This window comes from Bubalus kerabau, chromosome 1, assembly GCF_029407905.1.
Source record: "Bubalus kerabau isolate K-KA32 ecotype Philippines breed swamp buffalo chromosome 1, PCC_UOA_SB_1v2, whole genome shotgun sequence".
NCBI lineage: Eukaryota > Metazoa > Chordata > Mammalia > Artiodactyla > Bovidae > Bubalus > Bubalus kerabau.
In genome coordinates, this window is record NC_073624.1 from 232,089,414 (window position 1) to 232,115,048 (window position 25,635).

The following is a 25,635-nucleotide window of genomic DNA, read 5'->3' on the forward strand; positions in this document are numbered from 1 at the left end:
CCATCTCTCTTTGGAGTCCCTGAAATGTAAACATTCTGCAGTTTCTGTCAGAACACTCCTTTATCACATAGTTTTGATAACTTGTGATCTTCTAAGGATCCTTTGATCCTCTGACTTCATTGACTAATTCTGATACTTTCCTGTCCTTCAATTCAATAGATTCTTTGTTTGATCAATACCTCTCATTCCACAAGGACTCAGTGAAATAACACAGGTAAAGCCTTTAGCCACATGGTTGGTACATGATCACTAATCATTAAATGTTAGCTACCAGTGTTACTTTTCTGACCACTCCTGGAATAATTATCAGCACCAGGCACAGGGGTAGCAACAAGAGTAAGAGTGATGACGAGGGGTTATCTGGGGCCACCAAGACACACTTCTTATCTTTTTGAAAAGACTAAGCCTGATTCACATTCATCATCCTAATTTTTTTTTTCTGACAGGAGAAATAATTTATTAGATCACCTTCTCATTCCCCTTTTAAGATCAATTAATGTCAGTTAAAAAAAAAAAAAAGCTTTTATCCTAGATCCAATTCTTTACCAACTGTTGCCAATCATTTCATTTTCACTAATCTGGATTGGTGCTTCAAACAGATCTTAGGGGCCAAAAGTCATCCATTCGAGAGGCAAGATTTCCCACATGTAAGTTTGATTTCATCATCATTGTCAGTTTCCAGAGCACTTTGTCAAATATCATTTAATCCTCAAAATAACCGAGGGTGTAAGCATATTGCTTTCCCTGTTTTCAAAGGATAGTGTCAGGGAGGAATTAAGTAACTTGTTCAGTGCCAAAGAGAAGTAAACATTTAATCTTTTCAGATCAAAGTTTGTTCTGCCATAGCACAGGAATCCTCATGAGGTTTAATGTAAGTTGTCCACATGGAGGTGAAGTCATTACATCCATTCTTCATATTGGCCTGGGGACTACTGTGGGGAGAAAGCAGGACATTGCAGAGACATGGACATTCACCAGAGGTGGAGCATGTGGGGCTGGGCCATTAGCTGTAGGAGTTTAGTTGGCATCTTTCACTGTTACCCTCAAAGGTCTTTCCACTGGCTAAACTCATTGCCTTCAGGTTTGGTCCCAACTGTACCTCTGCATCATAGCTGTGGAGGGTAAAGCAAGGACAAATCATAAAGAATATTTTTTATATCAGATATATCTAGGCTTCAAACCAATCATGTACCAGCTATGTGATCTTGGGCAAAGAAAATATTTCTAAGCTTCAATTCCCACATCTGCAAAATGAAAACAGAAAAACTTGGGCATACATTCTATGTTATAAGAAAGATTAAGTTAAATTATCTGATTTATGTAAAGTGCCTGGGAAAGAGTAAGTCTGAATAAGTTCAGCTGACCATCATCACTGCCTTTAATATTTCAAAAAGCAGAGCCCTTGAAGCATGAGAACTAAGCAGGGAAATGTTAAGTTCTTTAAACCTAATCACAGGCCCTTACTTCTCACTGCTCGTGTGATCTTGTCATCGCCCTCAGATTCAATTACTCACTTTATACTAATAATGTCTAAATGTATATTTTGAGCCCCAGATATGCATATACAACTACCCGATTAAAATTTCTTCCTTGATGCTTCAAATTCACTGCCAGTTCAATATGTCTAACCCAGAGCTCGTAATCTGCTCCCAAACCTGATCTTTGTTAGGTTTGCCTTTCCCAGTGAACGGACTCTGTCTGGTTTTGAAGGCCAGGAGCCCAGGGTTTCTGTGATGTGCCCTCCCCAATCCACTGCGTCAGAAAGCCCTTACTATGCTGCTTCCTCCATAAACATTGAATCTGTTTCTTGCCATGCCCATGCACCATCCTGATGAAATATCCCATCATCTCTGGTCTGGACCCCTAAAAAACCTTCCAGTTGACTGCTCTGCATCTTCTCTAGCCTCTTCCAGGCCAGCCAGAGTAGTTTTTTGAGCATCGGTTATCCCATGTCCTCCCCATGCCATCCCACCCACAAACACCTCTTCTGTGGTTTCCCATTGACTTTTCCCAAGGTAAAACATGCTCAGAGACACAGCTATAAGGTCTGTCATGATCTGCACCCTGGCTGTCTTTTGGGGACATTTTCCATCATGTTGTCCCTTGTGTTTTCTCTGCTCAGACTGACTGATCACCTGGTCTTGTTTCCAATTGACTGTGTTTCTTTCACGGGTGCTTCGTCCATGACTGTCCTTCCTGGAGTACTTTTATACTCTATTTTCACCTAAACTGTATCCTTTCCTAATTTAGTCCTCGGTTTGAAAACTTCTTTGACATCTGTCACAAGTTCAAATATCCCTTTTATAGGCTTCCCTGTTATCCCAAATCTGTCTTTCATAGCACTTGGCAGAGTTGCAATTTTACGTTTGATTGTATGATTTTTGTTTCATATCTGTCTGCCCAGACTAGAGTCTTCACCAATTTCACTTATCACCAGTTCCTAGTGACCAGCATGGTGCCTGGCACTGGTAGTCAGTGACTACCTATGGATTCCTATGAGTGAGAATCCTCAAGGAGGATTTATGTTTCTGAACCATGAATCCAGATCCATTGTTCTGGTTCGTGGACCTCTAAGCCACAGTTTATATATCTCTAGCTCATCTCTTGCCTGGAGAATGCCAGGGACGGGGGAGCCTGGTGGGCCGCCGTCTATGGGGTCGCACAGAGTGGGACACGACTGAAGCGACTTAGCAGCAGCAGCAGCTCATATTACCAGTGCTTCCCTGCTAGTAAGTGTCACAGCTGGTGTGTGAAACCAGGTCTTCCAGATGAAAAGCAAGACTCTTAAGAGTCTCACATGAGGTCTTACTGCTCCCTCTTGCAGTCTGTCCAAGAGAAGAAGGGGGAGGGTGGGCAGGGGCCTTGTCCTGGGGGCAGTTCTGCTCCGAAGTCGATGATCTAGAGCTGGAGGTTTAGAGATGTGGATGAGTAAATGATTCATTGTGAAATGACTCAGAGCCTTGTGAAGACCTTAGAAGGTATTCTTTTTACTCCTGGCTGGTCATGTATAGGACCGAGAAACAAATGGAATGATAATGAAATATATTTTCTACCCTTGTTTGGCATCAACTGAGTTTCAGTGAAATCTTCTCTTCTATAAAGGGAGAAAGTAGAATTTCTAGAGCCAGGGCAAAGTCATATCTCCTCTTGTCCTTTCTACTGACCCAGATTTATGTCCCTAACTGCTTACTCACTTTTGATGAACAATGTTCTGGGTAGAACCCGCATCCATATGTTTCTCTGATTTATCTCTTCTACTGCTTTCCTGCCGCCACCCTCACAAGATCCTTGTCACTTCAAGCACTGGGCCTGGTTTGAATGTTGATAATATTTGGGCTCAAGCATCAGATTGTCCCTTAGCTGATTTATTTCTTATCTGAAGCAGAATTATCTTCCTTATGCAGATGAGAACCTACAGTGGCTCCCTGTGACCAGCAGCTGCAACATGAAGCTCTTCTCTTTGGTCTTCAAGGGACTTTGGGACATTGTTCCATTGTCTTTGCTCCTATTTCTCCTTATTGTGTGCTATGAGAATTTTTCCCAATTGCCTACCATTACTGAACTCATATTACAAATGCTTCTTGAGCTCTTACTATGGGATAGGCACCATGTCACACACTGGGGTGAAGCACTAGTGAGTTATCAGTCATAGCACCTTCCCTCATAGACCTATGTTCCATGAAGAGACAGACATTTAAATAACTCCATTCGCCATCGCTTGTCTAGTCAAAATGGTAACAAGTGCTGCAAAGAGGGAAGGAGTGCTAAAATGTGTTAGAAGAGACCCCTCACTTAGGAAGGAGAATCGGGGAAGGCTTCTTTGGGGGAAATGGTGCTGTTTATTTATTTATTTTCTGTGTGTTTCTGTTTGTTTATTTTTGGTGCTGTTTAATCTGAGATCATTCCCTATATTCATTCCTAGTTTATATAGAACTCTGTGTTTTTCTTCCTCCTAGGAAAAATATCCTTTCTTCCCTCTCTCTCCCTAAAAGTTCTCCATTCCTTTAGAGCAACTTGTTAGGTGAGTTGACTAAAAATCACTGTAGTTAAAAACTCAGATGCTCCAATCAGGCAGAGCTGAAGTCACATTCCAGCTCCACTGTTTTTATGCAGATTATTCACTTTGCTCTGTGTCATATTTGCTCAGCTGTCAGATGAAGATTGCAGCGTATTCCTCTCAGGACTATGCTGGGTGTGAATTGCTTAGCCCTGTGCCGGCACTTAGTAAATACTCAGTTAATAACGGCCAAGGGCATTATAATGATTGCCTCCTGGGTTGGTGGCCCATGCCTGCTTCCTCCTCTTTACCTTTCAGTCATTCCGCAAACATTAGCCAAGTATAGTGCTGGATATTAGGGATACATCAATAATTAAAATAGCCCTGCCCTCAACCCTGAAAGATCCCCTTTGGTCTCTGCTCCACCCCATCTTCAGGACTAAGCCCTGTGGGCTTGAGAGCAGCCCAGCCCCCAAAGTGGTGTGACGCAGCACCCAGTCCCCCAACCACCCCAGAGACTTGCTTCTGAAAACTCTCACTCTGCCTGGTGCCCTGTGCCTGGATCCCTTCCAGGGTTACCCGCCTCTGCCTGGGTTGCTCCCAGGCCTGGCAGCAGCATGTTGCTTTCTGGATGTTCCTCATCCCACCCCCTCACCCCACCTTCATCAACACATGGCTGGGCTCATGGAAGGTGGCCAGGAAAGACCAGTCCACTGGTTGTGCTGAGAACCAAGACTGACATCTGTCCTTAGGTGCTGCTCCCCACTCGAAGCATCCCTCTGGTGTGTGTATGTTTTCACCAAGCACATCCTGTAGACTTGTAGCTTCATTCCCCAGGCCCCAAACCATGCAGTGAATGTTAGCAACCACAGACTATTCTGCTCTCCCCATCTCAGGCTCACTGCATGGGTTCCTGGGCCTCCTGGTCTACCACTGATAAGAACTAACTTTGAGCAGAGCAGATGGGCTTGAATCTTCATTTGTGGGGGCAGTGCCTGTGTGTGTCTCCTGACTTGGGTATCCAAGATATCTAAGATAGAGTGGGGGGTGATGGATTTTGCATGAGAACCAGCTTGAGGTAAGGCCACAGTGTTTAAATCTCACTGAATAGTATACCCTTTTTTAAACAAATGAACTCTTGATTGGAAAGTCAAAATACACAGCAGGTAAAGGGACCCTGTTCTGAATGAAGGAGGCTGGACATTGAGGCCTGGAGTATACCTCCCTTCCCAAACTTAGGCTGGGTTTGAGACCCATCTTTGTTACATGCTAACTTGGGAACTGGGGAAAACATTCCCCACCACTTGACTTCAGGTTCCTCCTCTGTGATGTGAGGATTCATTCACTCATCCAGCCAGGCTCTTAACACGTGATATGCACTGGGCACTGTGCGCAGCTGGAAGCATGGTGATATGCAAAACAGACACGGTCCCTCCCATCACAGGGCTTCCCCAGGGTAGAGGGAAGAGAGCACAGACACAGACATGAAAATGGAACCTGTGACAGATGTGGTGACGGGAAGTTACATTGCCCTGGGAGGGGTGTGATGTGGCAGGGCTGGGTCTGGGCATGAGGCCAAGAGGGTCCCATGGGCCAAGAAACAGAGTTCTCTGATGCTAGCCTTTCTCACCTTATAGGTATTGTATGGTTATATGAGATAGTTTGGGAACTCTCTGGCCTCACACACATGTAAAAACTGCCTCTGGGCTCAAATGTCGCCTCCTCTGACAGCAGTCCCTTATCCTCCACAGGCTAATGGAACTCCACACTGTTGGCTCTCACGAAATCCTTCATTCTTCCCTTACAGCCTTAACTGCAATAATTAATTATTTACTTAGCATCTGCTTCCTCTCTGAGGCCAGAAGGACAGGCATTGTGTCAGTCTTTATCTGTCGAGCCCCAGTCCTGAATATTAATATATCTGAATAGAGGCTCAATAAGTATCTACTGAATAAATCAATACAATGATTAGAGATGATGCTGAGTTCTAGTATGTGAAAATCTGAGCATTCTGCAGATTTGTGAAATGTCTCAGTTGGGGGTTTAGAGACTATTAGACCAATCTCATCTTACTGGTGGGAAAGTAAGATGCAGGGAGGGGAGGTGACCTTAGCTGAGACATACAGCAAGTTGCTGGTGCTGTCCAGATTGTGGTTCTCTTGGTTTGGGTTCTTATTCCTGTAGCTATGGCTGTTTTAGCTGAAGCAAGATGAGCTCTTAGAAGCAGCGTCTCTTAAGGTTTAGGTCTTTGCCTCCGTTTTAGAACTCCAGGCAAACAGAGAAGCTCCCTTGACTGGCCCTCTCATCCGGCCTGGAACGCTGCCATTAAGGATTCATCACACTGCCTGAAGTTGTGCCCTCTACAAGTGCCTGTTGGAGAAGGCATGTGTGATTGGGAGATGTGGCCAGAACCTCGCTTAGTAAAACACGTATCTAAGTGATTTGCTGCCTGGGATGCAGAATTAATATTAATGTGAATGTTTGTTTCAAGAGTGTGAAGACTGTAAAGAGAGCAGCGTCAGAAGTAAGAGCTGATGGGCAGGGAGGAGGCCCAAGATACTTGAACTCAGTGGGATCCAGGGCAGTGCCACACACACACACACACACACACACACAGAACTAAAGGCAGATGTTTGTAGAAATGTGGCCTCGGGATGAACATGGGTGGCTTCAAGTTGAAGGAGCTGCGCTGTGTGGAGGAGGAGGCACTGACAGATCAGATGCCACTCAGTCACATCCTGTTTACCTTTTCCGAGCTGTTGTTGAAGGTCCTGGGGAGCCCAAGCCCTGTGCTAACTGCTGGGAGTGTAGCGAGAGCCAAGAGGGATGGTCCCTCTTCTTGGTGCTTATAGAGCAGAGGGAAAGACAGGTATCAAGCAAATGATTGTTCTAATGGATGAATGAATAGAAACTGAGGTAATTGTGTGAAGGACTGGAATCCATGCAAGCAAATGATGAGGGAAGCTTGACCTGACTGGGGTCGGGGAGATGGAAGGGGAATGAGTGTGTCTGTATGTGTGTGTGTGCGTAGGATGGGTGGTCAGAGCAGGCTTTTCTGAAGAAATAAATGTGAGCTAAAACCTGAAGGATGAGTTGGAAGCGACTAAATGGATGAGACATGAAGAGAAGGGAGAGAGTTCCAGATGGAGGGAATAGTGTGTTAAAAAGCCACGAGGCAGAAGGAAGTGAGTGGCGGGCACCAGAGGTGGGTGAGGACAGTGGCTGTAGAGGGAGTGAGGGCTGAAGTGGGATGAAACTGTAGTGGGATGAGGCTGGAGATGTCAGGGGTCGGGGGAGGGAAGGCTGGATCTGGCCGCACCTAGATGCCCAGTGCTGCTCAGCATGGTCTGTGCACCAGGATGGTTGCCAAACTGCTCTTTACAGATCTATGATGAGGCAGGCCCAGAGTGGAGAGTGAGCTTTTATTGCAATCTGATAGTAATTTTATGTCTGTTAAATCTTGTATTTTTAATGTCTTTTTATTCATTTTTCAGGCAATTCAGTTTTATATGATTCAGTATTTTCAATGGAATGATGTGGGGGAGGCAGTCTCATTGTTCATGGCAGGAGGATTTTGATCTTTACCTGGAAGTCAGATTTTGACTAGCAGCATGACAACATCAGAGTTGAGTTTTTCAAAGACAGTTCTGGCTGCTGTGGGAGCTCAGTGTGGAGAGGGGTGCAGGAGGAGCTAGGAGCGTTAAGGGTGCTGAGCTGGGGCTCAGGAGACTGTGGCTCAGGAAGGTGCCCTCGAGGATGGATTTGGGATAGGGCAGGACTTGAAACCAAGGCAGATTTGTTGGCAGGGGTTTTTGTCAGGCAGACAAAAGAGAACAGGGGAGAGAGCTGTGTTTGGACACAGTTTGGTGCATTGGAGGCAGGAAGTGTCATTGCTGGGAATGCAGAGGGACCTAAGTTCCCCAGGAGGAAAGGCCCTTGTTCCTGCCCTGATCCGGGAGCTGAGAGCACTTGTCTGGGCCAGCAGCAGGTGTGTATGTACACTGGCTGTGTGCTGGGCCAGAGACAGCACCAGGGAGGTTGTGACTTTGACAGTGCTCATGAGCTCTCTGCAAGCCTGCAGCTTCATTTCTTAATGAGCTTCCAGCTTCCTAGGGCAGGTGGGTGAGTGGAGTGCTTGGCACACTGGGCTGTGCAGGTAGAGGAAGACCCTATTCCAAAGACTGGGTTGCTCTGGGTGAAGGGGCCACTGGACTCAAACCTAGCCTGCAAAACACCATCACTGAGACCCTTCTTTTTGGATCCTGGGTGCTGTCTAGCTGTGTTCTACCCAGGGTGTCGGAACAGTCAGGCAGAGGAGGGACAGAAATGGTGAGCTTCCCTGTCCTGATCTGTGCCCTTAAAAGGCTCCAGGAGACTGGCTTCTCAGAATCCTTCCCAGGAGAAGCTCAGTCCTTCCGTGGCTTCCACTCCACTGAGGAAATTTTTTTTTTTTTTTTTTTTTCTATCTCAACCATGATACTGCTGTAAATCAAGTTTACTTCTGGTCATAATCCTCAGGCAGTGGCAGCTGGGAAACCTATTCACGTCTTTGCCAATCCGATCTCAGATTAGATCCGGTGAAGGCAAAGCTAAGAGGGCGACAGACTCCCAGGCTGTGAGCAGAGTGGGGCTGGTCTTATCCAGGAGGAGCTGGAGGCAGTGTTTGCGGGGAAGGAATAGTTCTCTCCCCACATTTCCCTCATTCACAATGCTTTTACTCCTGGAGGAGTATATGGATTTAGAATTATAGAATCATATATTGTATGAACATAAAGATATCATAATAATTAGCTAAAAGATGGCAAAACCCAGGTCTCTACTTGCTTCTGTCTGTAGGAAAGACATCATGAATTAATCCCTATATCCTATGCAGCCTCAAAACCTCCTCAAGACACCCCTTCAAGCAGATGCTGCCAATAAGTTGGAGTTAGCATGCAGTTTGAGGGGATTTATGTTAGTATCCTAAGGCTGCCATTACAAAGTAGCACAAACCAGATGGCTTAAAACAATAGAACTTTTTCTGATTTTTTTTTTACCATACATCAACATTAATCAGCCACAGGTATACATGTGCCCCCCATCCTGAACCCCCCTCTTACCTCCCGCCCCATCCCTCTGGGTTGTCGAGAGCACCAGATTTGGGTGCCCTGCTTCATGACTCAAACTTGCACTGGTCATCTGTTTTACACATGGTAATATACATTTTCCCATGCTGTTCTCTCAAATCATTCCTACCCTTGCCTTCTCCAACTGAATCCAAAAGTTTGCTCTTTACATATGTGTCTCCTTTGCTGCCCTGCATGTAAGATCATCAGTATCATCTTTTTGAATTCCATATGTATGCATTAATATACAGTATTTGTCTTTCTCTTTCTGACTTACTTCACAGTTCCAGAGACTGGAAGTTCAAAACCAAAGTGTCTGTAGAGCCATGTTCTCTCTGAATCCCTAGGGAAGAATCCTACCTGGCCCCTCCAGCATCTGCTGGTTTCTGGCCATCCTTGGTGTTCCTTGGCTTGCAGATGAATCTTCTGATCTGTGTCTGTCTCTTCACATGGCTTCTTCCCCATATGTCTGCCTGTTTTATAAGGATATTAGCCACTGGATTAGGGCCCCTGCTCATCTTGATTGGTTATCAAGATGATCTTAACTTGATGATATCTGCAAAAGCCCCATTTCCAAATAAGGTCACATTCACAGGTTCCAAGTAAACTTGAATTTGGGAGTGGGTGAGAGGGGCATTAATCTTTCCAATACAAAACTTAATGCTATCCAGAGCCCCATGTATTTTCCTGCCTTTTTTTTTTTTTAAATCTTCCTATTTTGTAGGTGAGAAACCTGAGGCCCAGAGAGGAGAAGGGACTTGTTGAGAGTCACTTGGCTATTAACAACTGGTCCAAGAATAGAACTCAGAATCCTAGACTGCCAGTCCAGAGTCCAGTGCTTTTCTGCTTGTATATTTGAATGAATCATTAAAATTAAGATTTCTTCCTTCCCCTGGGAGAGATTTACATAATCTAGTTTCATGGCTTGTGAAACTTTAGCCACAAGGGTAAGCCAGTGGGGCATGTAGAGATGGTGATTCTTGCTTTCCACTTATGATGCCTTCTAGAGATTGTGTTTTAAAGGAAGTGCTGCTCAGTGAAGCCTCATGTGCTAAAATGACTCTAGCCTGGATCCCAGCACCACTCTGGACACACGAGAATAGATGCTTAGTGGGTTTTTGGTGAATTTAATGTGTAACAAGTGCTTGAAAAGTGAGCAATCCATGCATCTGTTGCTTTTGTCTGTTTTGGATACAAGTAGAACCTTGGAATGAGAAATCTGGCTCAGGAAAGGTGGAGAGAACTGAAAGTCTCTCCAAACAGTGCTGAACATGCAGATCAGGGAGAAACATGCAGTGGCAGAACTGGGGGCTTCCTCTACCTATTCATTAATGACATGCTCATGAAGACGCCAGTTTCCATCGAAGGAGACAAGAGAGCAGACATAGAACATTTTCTCTGGGCTTTGTATAAATCACAGTGTTAGATGCTTCATAAGCATCGTTTACTTCATTTTCTTAGCTCTGTGAAGTGCATGTTATTATGCTCACTTTAGAGGTTAGGAAAAAATAATTTGTTCAAAACCACATAGCTAATGATTGTTGACTGAAACCAATTCTTTCTGACTCAAACCTATTTTATTTTAAAACATTTACACCCAAGTGGAATGTAGGTCTTCCATTTTAGAAGCACAGTATGAGGAGTTCTGAGTTTGCAACAAAATTTGGCTTGTATGAAGCTGTTTCTTTTGACCACCTGTAGAACTATCAAGTGTCATTGGAATATGCTTAAAAGTTTTTTTTGTTTTGCTTTATCCCTTAGAAATTCTCATAAGACAGTGCCATCATATAGCTTTTGTCTTCGTTAGATAGTGTAATCTTCAAAATTACATAGTGGGGCAGCAGAATAGGGGCAGTAGTGCCCATTTATAGGTAAGATAGTTGAGGTTCAGAGAATGAAAATGACTCGGATGAGGGCACATTTGGAGACAGTGGAGAAAGTAGGCACTTGACAGGTCACCTGACCCCCAGTCCAGAGTTCTCTCACGTGCTCAGTGATGCCCCTGTACTTAGGTGTGTGCGATGGAATTGTTTCCCTGATCCCGCTGGTCTTGCACTGGGAACAGTGGGACTCACGTGCACATTTTGGGGTAAAATGACTCCATCCTTTTATGCATCTGTCCGGCCACCCATTCATTTATCTCACCATCATTCATAGTTATTCATCTCCCATTACTCAGTCGTCCATCCAATTCATCTGTCCATCTGTCTATCCCTCTTTCACTCATCCTTCATTGAACCAGTTGATCCCTCAAAGCATCCTTATCCACTGTCTTCTCATAGTTCATAACAACATGTGCAGTCTGACCCCTAATCTGTGGAGTGAACCAAGGTGTACATAAACAAAGGATGTCGAGAGATGACATGTTCCTGGCTTTCCAGATGTTAGTAGAAGATAGAGGCCTGTCTACTGAAAGCTGTACTACAAGGCAGACTAGATTCATTTAGGGTCTTACCTTACCATAAGGTTTAGAGAAGGGAGTGCTTACTTCTGTCTGGCAGGGCCTCAGGATGGAGGGGGTATGTGATCAGAATCTCCATGCAAATTAGTGTTTCTTAGGGTGAGTTCCCCAGGCATTGAAATCACATGGGCTGATCATTCAAAAGAAAAAAGAAGATTTCTACTTATACTTTTACTGAATCAGAATTTCTAGGGATAGGAAATGGAAAAATGCATTTCTAATAATGCCCCTTGGGTGACTTTAAAAAAATCTTTATTGGGGTATAATATGCACATGGCAAAACCCAGTTTTAGTCTATAGTTCAACCATTATTAGAATCCTTACAAAGTTGTACAGCCATCACCACCATCTTAATTCCTTAGCGACTTTTAATTTGCACACTGAAATGGATCAGCTATCCAAGAGAGGTCTTTCCAATCCAGGGAACCCCTTAAGCAAAGGTGTAGGGGGCGGTGGCTGTAGAGATTGTTTGGGGAGGAGTGGATAGCCCCAACCTGTTGGGTTTAAGATGAATAAAAAGGGAAAAGAAATAATGCTAGAAAGAGGTGATGACACCGATTGGATCATTTCCAGAGAGTCGGTTTGGTGGGGAGAGGGGACTAGGTACCTATAGTCTAAGGTGAATTTGGGGGGGATAGAGAGAAGAGATGGTTAGAGACACAATTCTTGGCTGCTCACTGTACTACAGAAGGAACTCCACAGGACCCCAGACCAGTTGGATGAGAGCCATTTTGCTGAATGATCATTTGCCAGATGCACTGAGGATACTTGATCTTGGCTTGCTTGGGGCTTTACCTGTGACTTTCTCTGATGAGAACTTCACTGTCTTTCAATTGTCACTTATTCCCCATTCCTGCTCCATACTCTCTGCCCCATGTCCCAGCTCCTGTTTGTCCCCCTATATCTGCTCCTTCTGCCCATTCCCAGGAGGTAAACTGGCAGTGGTCGATTCTCTTAGAGTGAGCTTCAGGATTTTTCTGACAGCTTAGTGTGAATCGGTCCTTTGCTGAATTGATTTTCAATGCATTGTCTTTTGCCTATCGGCTCTCAGGCCCAGACACTTGGCTCTGAAAGCTCCTTTACTGCTCTGTGATTTCTGTATTGACCTCTGAGTGCTTCCCTTTCTCCTGCTCATAATGAGAGAGCCCTCAGCCATCCTTAGCTGGCCCCAGGCCTCAAGAAGGAAGAATAGTAATAACTGGTGAACTTCTTTGGCCTCCTCGAAAGGAATGGGTGAGGTAAATGGAAGGCGTTGCTATAGTTATTATGTGATACCACATATATTGGTTTTTCTCTCCAAATCATTGCCTGGGGCTCTGTTTTGAAATTGGTTTTTACCCTTCTTGCTCTTATTGCAGCCTCCCATGCTCCCGTTCCATATTTAACTTTTCTGCAATTCAGCACCTGCTCTGTTAGCACACTTCCCTTCCAGGCTTTTAGCGTGAGATATCTGTATTTAGATTTGCCTAAAGCTGTGGGGGGCTTTGGGTACCTTCATAGCCAGGCCTTTTAGAACTTTGCCTTACTCCATGGAGGGGAGACTAAGGTACCTAGACCCCAGAAAGACCACTCCTCACTCTCTAGTTAATGTAGTGATTAAGAGCCTAAACTCTGGAACCAGATTCATGGTTTGAATCCTAGCTCTTGCTACTTATTTGCTGTGTGACTCTGGACAAGTTCCTTAACCTCTCTGTGCCTCCATTCCCTCATCTGTAGAATAGGAGCCACACTAGTACTAACCTCACAGGGTTGGAAGCAGGATTAAGTGAGTTAATGTGCGAAAAGCACTTAACATATCGTCAGACACATAGCCAGCACGGTGGAAATGTTAGTTGTTGGTATTTCCTAGCTCTGTAGTTTTATTTCCTTTTTGATATGTCAGGCTGGTGTTAAGGAGCCTGAACTCTGTTCCAGGCACAATGGCTAAGTTGCTGTGTGACTTGAGTATGTCATTTCTCTGAAATTCAGCTTCCTCCTCTATTATATGAGACTAATAGTCTTCGGCCTGCGCTGCTCACTGCCTGGGGTGACTCTGAGAATGAAATACCTCAATGGGCATGAATGGGCTTTGTGGATGTTAACACTTTGCCTGCAGGAATGGTGACAGGGTGCTAGATGTTCTGTGAAGGGTTGACTGTGTTAAGATCATTTCTTGGAAAGGGCTTCTTGCTCTCAGGGAGTAAGAGCCCAACGTGGAAACAGTGAGATCCTGATTCCTCTGAGCCCCAGTTGGCTTAGTCCTTACATGTGGCGCCATTTTGAGATGTTGTCTTCCTGGGGTCTTCTGGGAAAACAGTGGTTACATGCATGTCAGCATCAGGGTTCTTGGTTGCAAACAACAGAAACCAACACTTGCTCATTTAGACAGTAAAGGACATTCTTAAATGGTACTGGGTAGCTCACAGAGTGTTCTGAAGCACAAGAAGACCAGGAGGCTGTGAAGCCAGGATCAATGTCCAAAGTGACAGCAGAACTGATTCAGAAAGGGTGCTATGGGAGCCGCTGCCACTCACACTCGCACAGGGCAGCTGTATCCAGAATGTGGCACCTGACACTGGGAGCTCATTATGACCTAGAAATCTCATCACTGCTCTACCCTCCGGCGTGACTTCATTCTGTCCAACCCCTGACTAGCTTTTCTTTTGGTCGGGGATTGTGGCCATGGAGAGATCTGTATCCATCTCTTTCAAGCTCTATTACATCCCATTCGATTCCCAGTGAAGAAGGTATCCCAGGAAAAAAACTGGCTCTCATTGGTTGAGCTTTGGGCCATTGTCCATTCTTGGACCCGTCAGGATAGACCTTGGTGATGGGGTGTCGTTAATTGACCAGCTTGACTCCTATGCCCATCCTAGGGAAGGAAACCCTAGTGGAAGTGCATGGTGGGAGGGGAGAGAGGAGGAGGGTGGATTTCTCAGAGGCAGGTTTAGGGGATGAGAAGGACTAGTCTAGGCAATACTTTCATAGTCCAATGCTACTGGAAGATTCGGACTGGAAGATTCGGGTTCTGACCTCTGGGCTCTTTCTGTTTTCACTGTGCTATCGCACTAGACCAGGTCCTCATAACTCCATGCTAAGATTATATCTCCTTATCTCCATCAGGCTGACTGATCACGTCTCTCCCTGCATGTAAACTTTCATTGTTTTCAGACTAGATTCTAATTACATACTGTAATACTTAGAGGTTTAATTATTCTTTTAAAAAACTTTTTGTAATGATAGATTTCAAATGTAAATATGGTAATGTTATAAACATCCATGTACCCATAGTCCAGCTCTAACAGATTTTAACATTTTGCCTTCTTTAGGTTTTTAAAAAAGAAGTAAAAAATTACAAATAGATTTGAATCACTCCAAGAACCCCTTCTTATTTTTATTTCCCCTTTTTCTTCTCTGAAGAAAAAATAGAGTGGTTACCCATTTGCAGGCATGACTTCTGACTTTTCTACACGTTCGAGTCCTGGTACAGTGTCCAGCATTGCTTTGTATGTTTTAGAACTTTATAGAAATATTCATACTATACATATTCTTTAGCGGTTCACTTTTTTCACTGAGTATATTTTTGAGGTTTATTCACATTGGTAGACTATAGACTTTAGTACATTTATTTTAACCATTGTATAATGTTTTATTCATCTATCTCCTATTGACAGATTTTACTTTCTTCTTCTTCTTTTTTTTTTTTTTTGCCACTATGAGACCTGCTGCAGTGAGCATTCTTGTGTAAACCCTGAGGGGTGTTCTTGGGAGTGGAATCACACCAGGGGAGGACAGGGAAAAACAAAGTCATAGACCAGCATCTTCCCACTGTCCATGGTTAGCAGGTGATTAAGCCCAGGAAATCCCTGGCAAGGCTGTTCAAATAGGATTTAGCAGCTTGTGAAATGGGACTTTATTTCTTTAACTAATCCCTTGCTGGGGAGAGGTCTGGGGTCTGACGTCAGCTGGCTCTGGGCCAGGAGGGGCCGGCAAGCCTAGACAATGAAAAATAGTCACTGATTATATAGGACGGAGCCTCGTGAACAACAGGAGATTGGCAGAGTGTATCTTTGCTCCCCTTTCTCTCCTGTGAGTCGAGCCACAGGTGGTGTTTACTCTGCTTGGGATAAACGCAGTGGTGAGGAAAAGCACAGAATTTGCAGTCGGAGCACACCAAGTTTGTGCTCCTTCTTTCTGCCACTTACCTACTGTGTGACCGTGCTCTTTGCTTATGGTCTCTGGATCTCCCTATTTGTAGACTGAAGCTCAGCGATGACCTCTGCTTTCAGACTCAGGATAACTACACCCTGAATGGTCAAGGTTGCCCTGTAGCTAGAAACCTGGGGTGCACGATGCCATGGGTCCCGGAGGCAGGTCTTGGGGGCTGTAGCCCCATATGTGGCCTCTGAAGACAATATTCTGTCTTAATCCAGCACTCACCCCATCTGCCAGGAACTGAGTCTTTCCTTGGGAATCTTTACACCTGACTGGATACCCATCTAGTCTTTGCCAGGCCTTTTCTTGGTGAGATTGAACCCTAATTCTTACAGAGCCCTTCCCTCTAGCCCTCACCTTTGGACTTGGGGCTGTCAGGGACCCATATCCCCTCCTTACCATCACGACTCAAATATTGGCAGCTACTCATGTGACAGCCTTGCTCTAAAACTGGCAGTGAACTAAGCCCTCTATTTGTGTTTCCAAGAAGGTTGTAAGGAAGGAGTTGAGACTATACATTTGGAGCCAGACAGAATAAGATATAGAGCCCCAGTTTCTTTACCTTTAGAAAGGTGATAATAGCACATTTCTCCAGGAATTATTATAAAGAGTATCAATATAAGAGTAAAGCTTACAGCGTAATGCCTAAGTCATAGTCAGCACTCGGTAAGTTGTAAGTAAATGTGCTGTAAGATGTTGAATGCTCAAGGCAGAAGCAAGAGAGCAAAAGTGATCGGGAACATGGGCTCTGCCATCAGATGGCCTGGGTTTTAGTTTTGGACCCTCCACATTTGTATTGTAACCTTGGGCTAGTTGTCAAGTTATTTAACCTGTCTATGCTTAGTTTGCCCATCCCCCAAAGAGGACAGTAATACTGAACTTGCATGTCTATTAGTGAGAGATAAAAGATAGAATCTGTATAAAGCTGTGAGAGCGGACCTGGCACACAGAAGCACCTAATAAACACAGTTGCTACATTATGTCAGTTATTATTTTTATTACTTTTAATACACATATATGTATATAAATATTTAGGTATATATACCATGGATTCAGATTATCAAAGTGTAACTTGCTTTATTCTCCCCAAACTGGATCTACTTTCCTTCTTGAGCTCCATTCCAGCAGAAGGCAGAACATATATTCTTGTCAATTCCAGAAGAACTCTGTTGTTTCAGTTCTTTGGGTCTTATGGGTATAAACTCAGGAAACCTCAGATTTCCCCCTCTCTGTCCTTTCCCCTGAAGTTGAGGCTACAATGTGACAGGGTGCCCCTGTCCCAGTCCAGGCTTTGGTCCACCCCAGTGTTGCCTGGCAGGGAGCACTGCACTGGGCCATCACCTGGGCCTCCCTGTCCTTGACCCCAAGGGGCCCTCTTGCTTCTCTCCTCATGGAATGGCATAGGGTTTGATAGGAGGGGTTTATCTCCTCCCAGAACCACCAAAGAAATCGGGAAGTAGGATGGGATGGTTGGGTGGGGTACAAAGCCCATTATTAGTGCCTGAGATTTCTCATTTTTCCTTCAGCTATTTTCTTCCCACTAACGGTAGAGAATTCTGTAACAGTAGAGTGGAGGAACATGTATGTGTGTGAGAGAGAGAGTGAGCCTGGACCTAATTGTTCTAACCCACTCAGTGGAAAAGGGCAGATCTCGGACTTAGGAGGATAAAGGGGAAAAAGCATATCACGTTGTGTTTCACACACCATTCCACCATGAAGACAGTTTCACTATAAGACGGTTAACTAAGAACTGTCACTCTTTATCCCATTTTCCAGATGAGGAAAAAAACTCAGAAAAGCTAAGTAACTTGCTTAAGGTCATGCAGGTAGAAAGAAGTGGACTTAAAGCCAGGCCTGGGCTCCATCTCACAGGTCACAGTCTTTCTGCTGAGCCATGCTTTGTCTGGAAGGACAGCATTGCTTCCCCCTGGCTACAGTCCCTGCTGCTTTCCGGAGCCTTCCTCGGCCATGCCCCACCAGGTGGACTGCCTCACTCCCCATCAGGGACTGCCTGAGCCATCCCTGAAATCATATAATGTGCTGGTCACTGAACACTGGACTGTTCAACTGCCCTGTTGCAGAATAACGTCAGGAATGATGTGAATTTTCTCTTGTCTCATTCAGACTCAGATTTGCCCATGTCCTACTTGTCCCAGGATATTGTCATGTCAAGCATATGGAAGCAGTTATGTTTTGTAAATCACTTTTAATCATGAATGAATGTGTATCAAAGGGCTAAAGGCTTCTAAAGGCACTGGGCCTTCATCCTCTGGGGTCTGTGGTATGACGGGCATCCCTAGTTTCTGCCACCCCAGCTGTCAGACTCATGGTCAGGGACCTTGCCAGTGATCTCGACCACACTTGCTGCCCCTTCTGTGCGACCCAGAACAGAACTCAGTGAGGCTGTATTGATTTCGTAGGAAGCCAGGCAAGCATTTTATTTTCCTTTCACTCCAGGTTTGTTGGCTCCCACCTGCGAGATGGCTAAAGGCCATCATTTTTGTGGGGAGGATTAATTAGAATAGATTCCTTTGACTCAGGCTGCCAATAAAACCTGCGGTCCTTAGCTATTGATTTATGATGCTGAGCAGGAAATGATGGGTTCCATAACAGGCCCCAAGAAAGTTGTGGTGACAGGCATTTTGATGCCCAGGGGGTTAATTGTGGCAAACAGAAAAGAGAAGGAATGTGTGAGGCGATTGGAGGGGGAACATGGGGAAGGGAGATGGTACTAGGGCTACCGTGATGCGGTGAATGAGGAGAGAATCTCATTTCTTATGAACGATGTGGCTGAGAAATTGAAAGGGACACCTGTGAACTTTGGAGGCCAAGACAACTGTGAGCAAATTAATAGCTAGATATCAGAGACATTTGTTCTTATGCAGATAATTGAGCTCTGAAGAGAGAGGTCACTGGTCCTTCAACTTTCCCGTCGTCTCGGAATCCAGATTATGATCAAGTTCTTGCTCTTTCCCCCCCAGGTGACCTGTCAATTTAATTCAATTCAGCATTTATTAGCACCTGCTGTGGTGGTGGGAGGGCTAGGGCATGAAGGGGACACAGGAGCAGAAGGCATGCTTCATTCTCTTAAGGGGTTTATCATATGTGGGCAGGCATTTTTAAAAAGTAGACTATTTTTTAGAGCAGTTTTAGGTTCACAGCAAAACTAAGGGGAGGTTCAGAGATTTCCTGTATCTGCCCTCCCCACCACACATGCAGTCACAGCCTTTCCCACCATCAACACTGTCCACCAGAGGGGGACATCTGCTACACTTGATGGACCTGCACATCACCACCGCCCAAAGTCCATAGTCTATATTAGTGTTCACACTCTGTATCGTGCAGTTTGCTGCTGCCGCTGCTGCTAAGTCACTTCAGTCGTGTCCGACTCTGTGTGACCCCATAGACGGCAGCCCACCAGGCTCCCCCATCCCTGGGATTCTCCAGGCAAGAACACTGGAGTGGGTTGCCATTTCCTTCTCCAATGCAGGAAAGTAAAAAGTGAAAGTGAAGTCGCTCAGTCATGTCTGACTCTTAGCAACCCATGGACTGCAGCCTATCAGGCTCCAGTTTGCAGTTTTGGACAAATGTGTGATGACATATATCCACTGTTATAAACATCACAAAGAACAGCTTCACGTTCCTAAAAATCCTCTGTGCTCTGCCTTCTCATGGACCCCTACCAACCACTGATTATTTTATTCTCTCCATAATTTTACCTTTTCCAGAATGTCATATAGTTGGACATTGGTTGGACATTGTTGGATATGGCTACAATATACAGCCTTTTAATACTGGCTTCTTTTACTTCCTCCATGTATTTTCATGGCTTGATAGCTCATCTCTTTTTAGCACTGAATAATATCCCATCATCTGGCTGTTGTTGTTCAGTCGCTAAGTTGTGTCTAACTCTTTTGCAATCCTATGGACTGTAGCCCATCAGGCTCCTCTGTCCATGGGATTTCCCAAACAAGAATACTGAAGTGGGTCACCATTTCTTTCTCCAGGGAATCTTCCTGATCCAGGGATCGAAACTGCATCTCTTGCATTGGCAGGCAGATTCTTTACTGCTGAGCCACCTGGGAAGCCTTTATCTGCCTGTACCACAATTTATTTATTCATCCCCTACTGAGAGGCATCTTGGCTGCTGTCAACTTTTGGCAATTATAAATAAAGCTGTTGTAAACACGGTGTGCAGATTTTGTGTGGACATAACTTTTCAACTCCTTTAGGTGAATACCAAGGAGTGCAATTGCTTGATCATATGGCAAGAGTATGTTTATTACTCTGGCCAGAGACCACGGGATAGATATTGTCAAACATAGTTAGAATAAAGAGTACAATACTGATGGGTGATGTGGGTACCCTAGAGATTGACACTGAGAGGTGAGACAGAGAAGTTTTTATAGTGGGTGGCATCTGAGTGCAGCTTTAAGTAGGCAAAGTGTTTCAGCAGAGAAATCATCATGAGAAGCATGTACTAAAGGCTTTCCTGGGTTCTTTTCTGGAGTACTGTGACTAGAGCTTAGATGTAAGTAGTAAATGTAAGGCTGAAAATGTGGTTTATGGTCAATCATGGTGGGTCTGAAGAGCAGGCTAGGCAGCTGGGGTTTGTCTTTGTAAGTAGCAGGGAGCTATTGAAAGTCTTTGAGGAGGACAGGGCAGTGATTACATGTGATCCAGGAAGCATAGCCCTGTATCCCATATGGACAGGGCAAGAGTCACAAGAGAGGGGAAAAAAAGATATCAGTGAAGAGGTTGTCATAATAGTCAGTAGAGAAAAGGATAGGTGTGATGGGGAGGCCAGACACGGAGGAAAGCACTCAAACCTCATCAGCAAGATGGGAAAGTGTTAATAATAACACTGGGGTTTGAGGACTGGCAGGCTTAGGAAACTGAAGGAAAGGATGCATCAGAGATGTTTGCTAGTTTTGCATCCTGGCGTCCTCTTTCTTGATCCCTGTCTCTCTCTGGCCCTCTCTTTCCCTAGGGAGTTGGCAGCTGTGGGTCAAGCATATCTGGGACCTCAGGGTGCAGGACTGAGTGGCCAGTTTTCAGTCAGGGACTAACAGGTGCTACTTTTCTGCACAGGTAACTAGGCTAGGGGGCTTCCCTGGTGGCTCAGATGGTAAAGAATCCACCTGCAATGCAGGAGACCCTGGTTTGATTCCTGGGTCAGGAAGTTCCCCTGGAGAAGGGATAGGCTACCCACTCTAGTATTCTTGGGCTTCCCTGGTGGCTTACATGGTAAAGAATCTGCTTGCAATGTGGGAGATCTGGGGTTTGATCCCTAGGTCAGGAAGATACCCTGGGGGAGGGCATGGCAGCCCACTCCAGTATTCTTGCCTGGAGAATCCCCATGGACAGAGGAGCCTGGTGGGCTACAGTCCATGGGGTCACAAAGAGTCGGACATGACTGAGAGACTAAGCACAGCACAACTAGGCTAGGAGTTCCTGAAGAGTGAGATGGTATGGGGCAGGGAGAGGACATGTGGGCAGAGTACCAAGAGGTCTGCCTCTGACTGCTAGGTGACCATGGACAAGTCACCCTCCTCCCTGACCTCCTACCTCCATGTGTCATTTAGGGATAGCTTCCTAGCCTCAGACTTCTGTAAAGAGGGAAAGAAATCATATTCTTTTCTTAGCATATAAAATGCTAAAGCTGCTTAAACTGCAAGAGGTCATTACATATATGGGAGAAGAATCTAACAAAGAGTGGATATATGTATATGTATAATTGGTTCACTTTGCTGTACAGGGGAAACCAACAGAATATTGTAAATCAATATTGTTCAGTCGCTAAGTCGTGTCTGACTCTTTGTGACCCTATGGACTGCAGCATGCCAGGCTTCCCTGTCCTTCACTATCTTCCAGAGTTTGCTCAAGTTCATATCCATTGAGTCAGTGATGCCATCCCATCTTATGCTACCCTCTTCTCCTTTTGCCTCAACTATACTGCAGTAACAATTAATGAAAAAACAAAATACAAGAGATCATTACCACCCTTGAGGGAGGCAGTATGATGGAGTCAGACAGCATAGGGTTGAGTCTTGGATCTGTTACCAGCTTTGTGATGCTGGATAGTCTTAACTTCTCCACTCCTCATTCCTCTCCTTAGCAACATGGGGTTAATAATAGGCCCATCTGAGCAGCAGCAGCAGCAGCAGCAGCAGCTGATAGGTCTGTTGTAAGATGGGCTGAAATGATGCATGCAGTGCCTGGCACACTGCAGGTGCTGGAGGAATGTTTCCAGTGGTGATGATGACGCCGTCACAGATACCACTGCACTGCCAGTGCCAGGCTCCCTGAATACTCCTGGTGTAGCTTTGGGTACTAGATAAGGCCAACAAAACTGTGCTACTCCCTCTTCTCCTCTTAGCTATTGCCCAAGTTCACGATCAGGTTTGGCATCTCGCTGCATCACAGAGCATCACGGCAATTCAGCAAGGAAGGAGCCTTGGGGACATCTAGTCCAATACTCCGTCTGTTCCTTGGACCGCTGACCAGAAGTTATCTTACTTCCAGAAATGGTTTGCTCTCTGTGAGGCCCAGTCCACCTGTAGACACTTTTGATGATTAGAGTCCAAGTATATTTGTTAATATCATATTGTGTGTGTGTGTATGTGTGCATGTGCATGCACTAAACACACCCAAAAAAGTAACTTTCAGGGCTATTTCACTGGTATTTTCACTTATACAGGAAGTGAGTCCTTATGAAACATAGACTGTTGACAGGAGAACAGTGATAGAAAAAACCAGTAAGACAAATAGTCAAGATTTGGAAATGTAGATGAAGAAGGAAAATCAATTGAGAACAGCTACATCCATAATGAAGTACTTTTTTTTTTCTCCTTAGCAGAGGGATCTTCCAAATTCAATGAGAGAAGCAGACTTCATGCAGCCAGAAGGATTTGGATTAGACAGTCAAGGACTTCCTGCCTGTTAAATGATCAGAGGAACGTAAGGCTTTTCTTGCTGGCTCCCATGTCCTCTGACATGAGCCAGGCACTCTCTGATCTGAAGACAGAGGTGCATGAAGAAAATCTGGGAGGTGCTTTCATCTCAGGAATCTGCTAACTGCCAGAACAGGAGGTAGGAAGGAGGGGAGGAAGAGTCTATTAAAATCCACTCTGTTACAGAGAGGTTCAATAGAGAAGCTGGCGTCCGGGCTCAGAGTGACTCATGCCCTTGCTGATGTCCTGACAGCTAGAGGGGCTTGACTGGCTTGGGTTTCCCTACTTGCATTGGCTCAGAAGGCTCTTGGAGGTGGAGGTCTCCGGCCGGCTTCCAGGTAGACTTGGTTAGCACCAATATTCCCTACTGTGGGTTGTGAGAGTGCTTTGGTGAAAAAAAAAAAAAAAAAAAAAAAAGCAATACAGTAAAAATCTTGGCTATCTAAAATACCTCTGGAAATGAAGCATTTTGGATAGTGGAATTTTCCATAAAGCTGAGGATTTTTCCATTTAAGTCGAGACTTATATTTTGTGTGTTTTTTTAGATAGATTGAATCAGTATAACATTTCTGGTTTACTTGGAGACAACAAGTGAATGATAGTTGGTCCATGCCATTAATACAGTCATTCCCTAGGGGTTAATGAACTACATTGTTCTCCCCAAAAGTAAATGCTGGCACCTTTGTGTTTATTGAGCTCCTCTGTCTGCTTTTTTGTTTTTCTGACCCTCCTTGCTTTAGGAGATCTCAACTCTCATTCCTTGTCAATATCAGTGCATCTGATTCTAGTGCTCTCAGTTTTTCTTTGCATTTGTCTCTTTTTCTCCCATTTGTAGATCACAAGCTACTGGTGATTTTACCTATTTTTGTCCAGTACCTGGTATGGGATCAAAAATTTAGAGGCGCATTATTTATATTTATATTAATTTATTTGTTCAATAAGCAAGTATTGGGCATTTACGCTGTAGTAGGCAACATGGTAAGTGCTGAGGATATAATGATGAAAAACTCATATGAACCGGCTGACTTGTTTCGTGATCTGGGAATTCACTTCTAAAGGAGGCCGGCTCAGCCCTTCCCGCAAGTCCACTCCTGTCTCACTACCCTCCAGCCTCATGGCTCTCATACTGCGTGTGCCCTGGAATCACCTGGATGACTTGTTAAACACGCACATACACACACACACAGCTGGGCTGCACCCTCGGAGTTTCTGACTCTTTCATGAGACCCAGGAATGCTTCCTTCTCGTCAGTTCCCACATATGCTGATGCTACTGGTCTGGGAGGGTCACACCGGAAGCACCAGTTTCGCCACATGACCTTCACTCTGCCCTTCAAGTTCTCAGACTCGCTCCTACCTCCAGGAGCTGCCTTCTGCTGTGCCCTCTGATCTTGGCCCCGAGGGCCCGCGTTCATCCCCTGCGCAGAGAGGCCTTGCCTGAACATCCAAGAAAATGTTGTTTTCCCCTTCCCAGTCCCTCAATGTCACATTCCTTGGTTTCGTTCCCCCTTAGACTTCTGTCACTCTCTGAAATTACCTTTGTGTGGTTGTCTCAAGGGTAACTGTGACTGATGAAGAGATACTAACACACCCGGACAAAGGATGCACGTTTCTTTCATGTAATTAAAAGACGTTAAGAGTTTCCGTGCGTGAGGACGGCGACAAAGCTGAGGCGAGGGTGGGGGGTGGTGGGGGGAGTGCGGTGGTGGGTGGGGAGCCATGGTTTTTCACTGAAAGTCACAGCCCTGTGGCTGATATGTCAGCCGGCTGAGGTGAGGATCCCCTCTGTCCTTAGGGAGTTCTGCCTTGTCTGTTCTTAGGGTCCTGTCACTGTCCGGACTCCTGTTTACTGCTCTGCAGACTAGAGCGTTTCCTGCAAGCCCAGTTTCCCAGGTGAAACAGCCTCTTGGCAGGATGGAATTCCAGATTTGCTTGCATCTGTTCCTGCGATCTTGTATTTTAATTTTTTGTCTTATCTATCTTGTTGTTGTTGTTCAGTCACTTAGTTGTGTCCAACTTTTTGTGATCCCGTGAACCGCAGCCTCCCAGGCTTTCCTGTCCTTCCCTAGTTACTCGAGTTTGGTCAAACTCATGTTCATTGAGTCAGTGATGCCATCCAACCGTCTCATCCTCTGTTGTCCCCTTCTCCTCCTGCCCTCAATCTTTCCCAGCATCAGGGTCTTTTCCAATGAGTCAGCTCTTCACATCAGGTAGCTTTGGCTACCTGTGTATTGGAGCTTCAGCTTCAGCATCTGTCCTTCCAATGAATATTCAGGGTTGATTTCCTTTAGGATGGACTAGTTTGATCTCCTTGCTGTCCAAGAGACTCTCAAGAGTCTTCTCCAGCACCACAGTTCGAAAGTATCAATTCTTCGGCTTATCTATCTTATTTGTTTGTTTATCTGTCTCTCTCCCAGGAGTGTATAATAGCCATGACAGGTGAGTGAGAGGTGAGGGGATTGGCTTTCCTCTTTGCTAGTGTTTCCTCAGTCCCCAGAGCCTTGCAGGGAAGGGACATTTACTACTTGTAAGCTCCCTCCTCCTTCCTTCACCTAATGGGGAGGTAAGTATGTGTCTGTTGAAATGTAATTTAATTCTTTCAGGGCCACGAGCATCCACCCTCCAAAGACAGCCCCCTCTGTTACCCTGCAGCTCATTTCAGAGAGTGCCAGGAGGAGAAAGGCAAATGGGGGCAAGAGCACACAGTCCTTCCTCCCAATCTTAACAGAGCATGAGCTCTCAGGCAAGAGCCGTTTGTTCATGTTCTGCTTTTTTTGTTTTTCTTCCTCTCATTTCCCCTGCTCTGGTGTGTTGCTCTGACTTCAGAGCTGTAATAACAAATCTATTACTACAATAAGACACCAGAAGGGGAAAATGAGACTAAGTTACTAAGGAAGGAAGAGACTCAGCACCAACCCTGAGCCTA

The 25,635-nt window shown here is 45.1% G+C and overlaps 1 long non-coding RNA gene across 1 annotated transcript; it reads right to left on the minus strand.

Annotated features, from left to right (window-relative positions):
- Positions 1-791: 791 nt before the first annotated feature.
- On the minus strand, positions 792-9,577 carry LOC129636180 (uncharacterized). The gene is made up of 2 exons (XR_008706743.1): positions 9,463-9,577; positions 792-1,112 (listed from the first exon to the last, which is right to left on the minus strand). It is a non-coding gene; the product is annotated as an uncharacterized LOC129636180 (long non-coding RNA).
- Between the last annotated feature and the right edge of the window lie 16,058 nt (positions 9,578-25,635).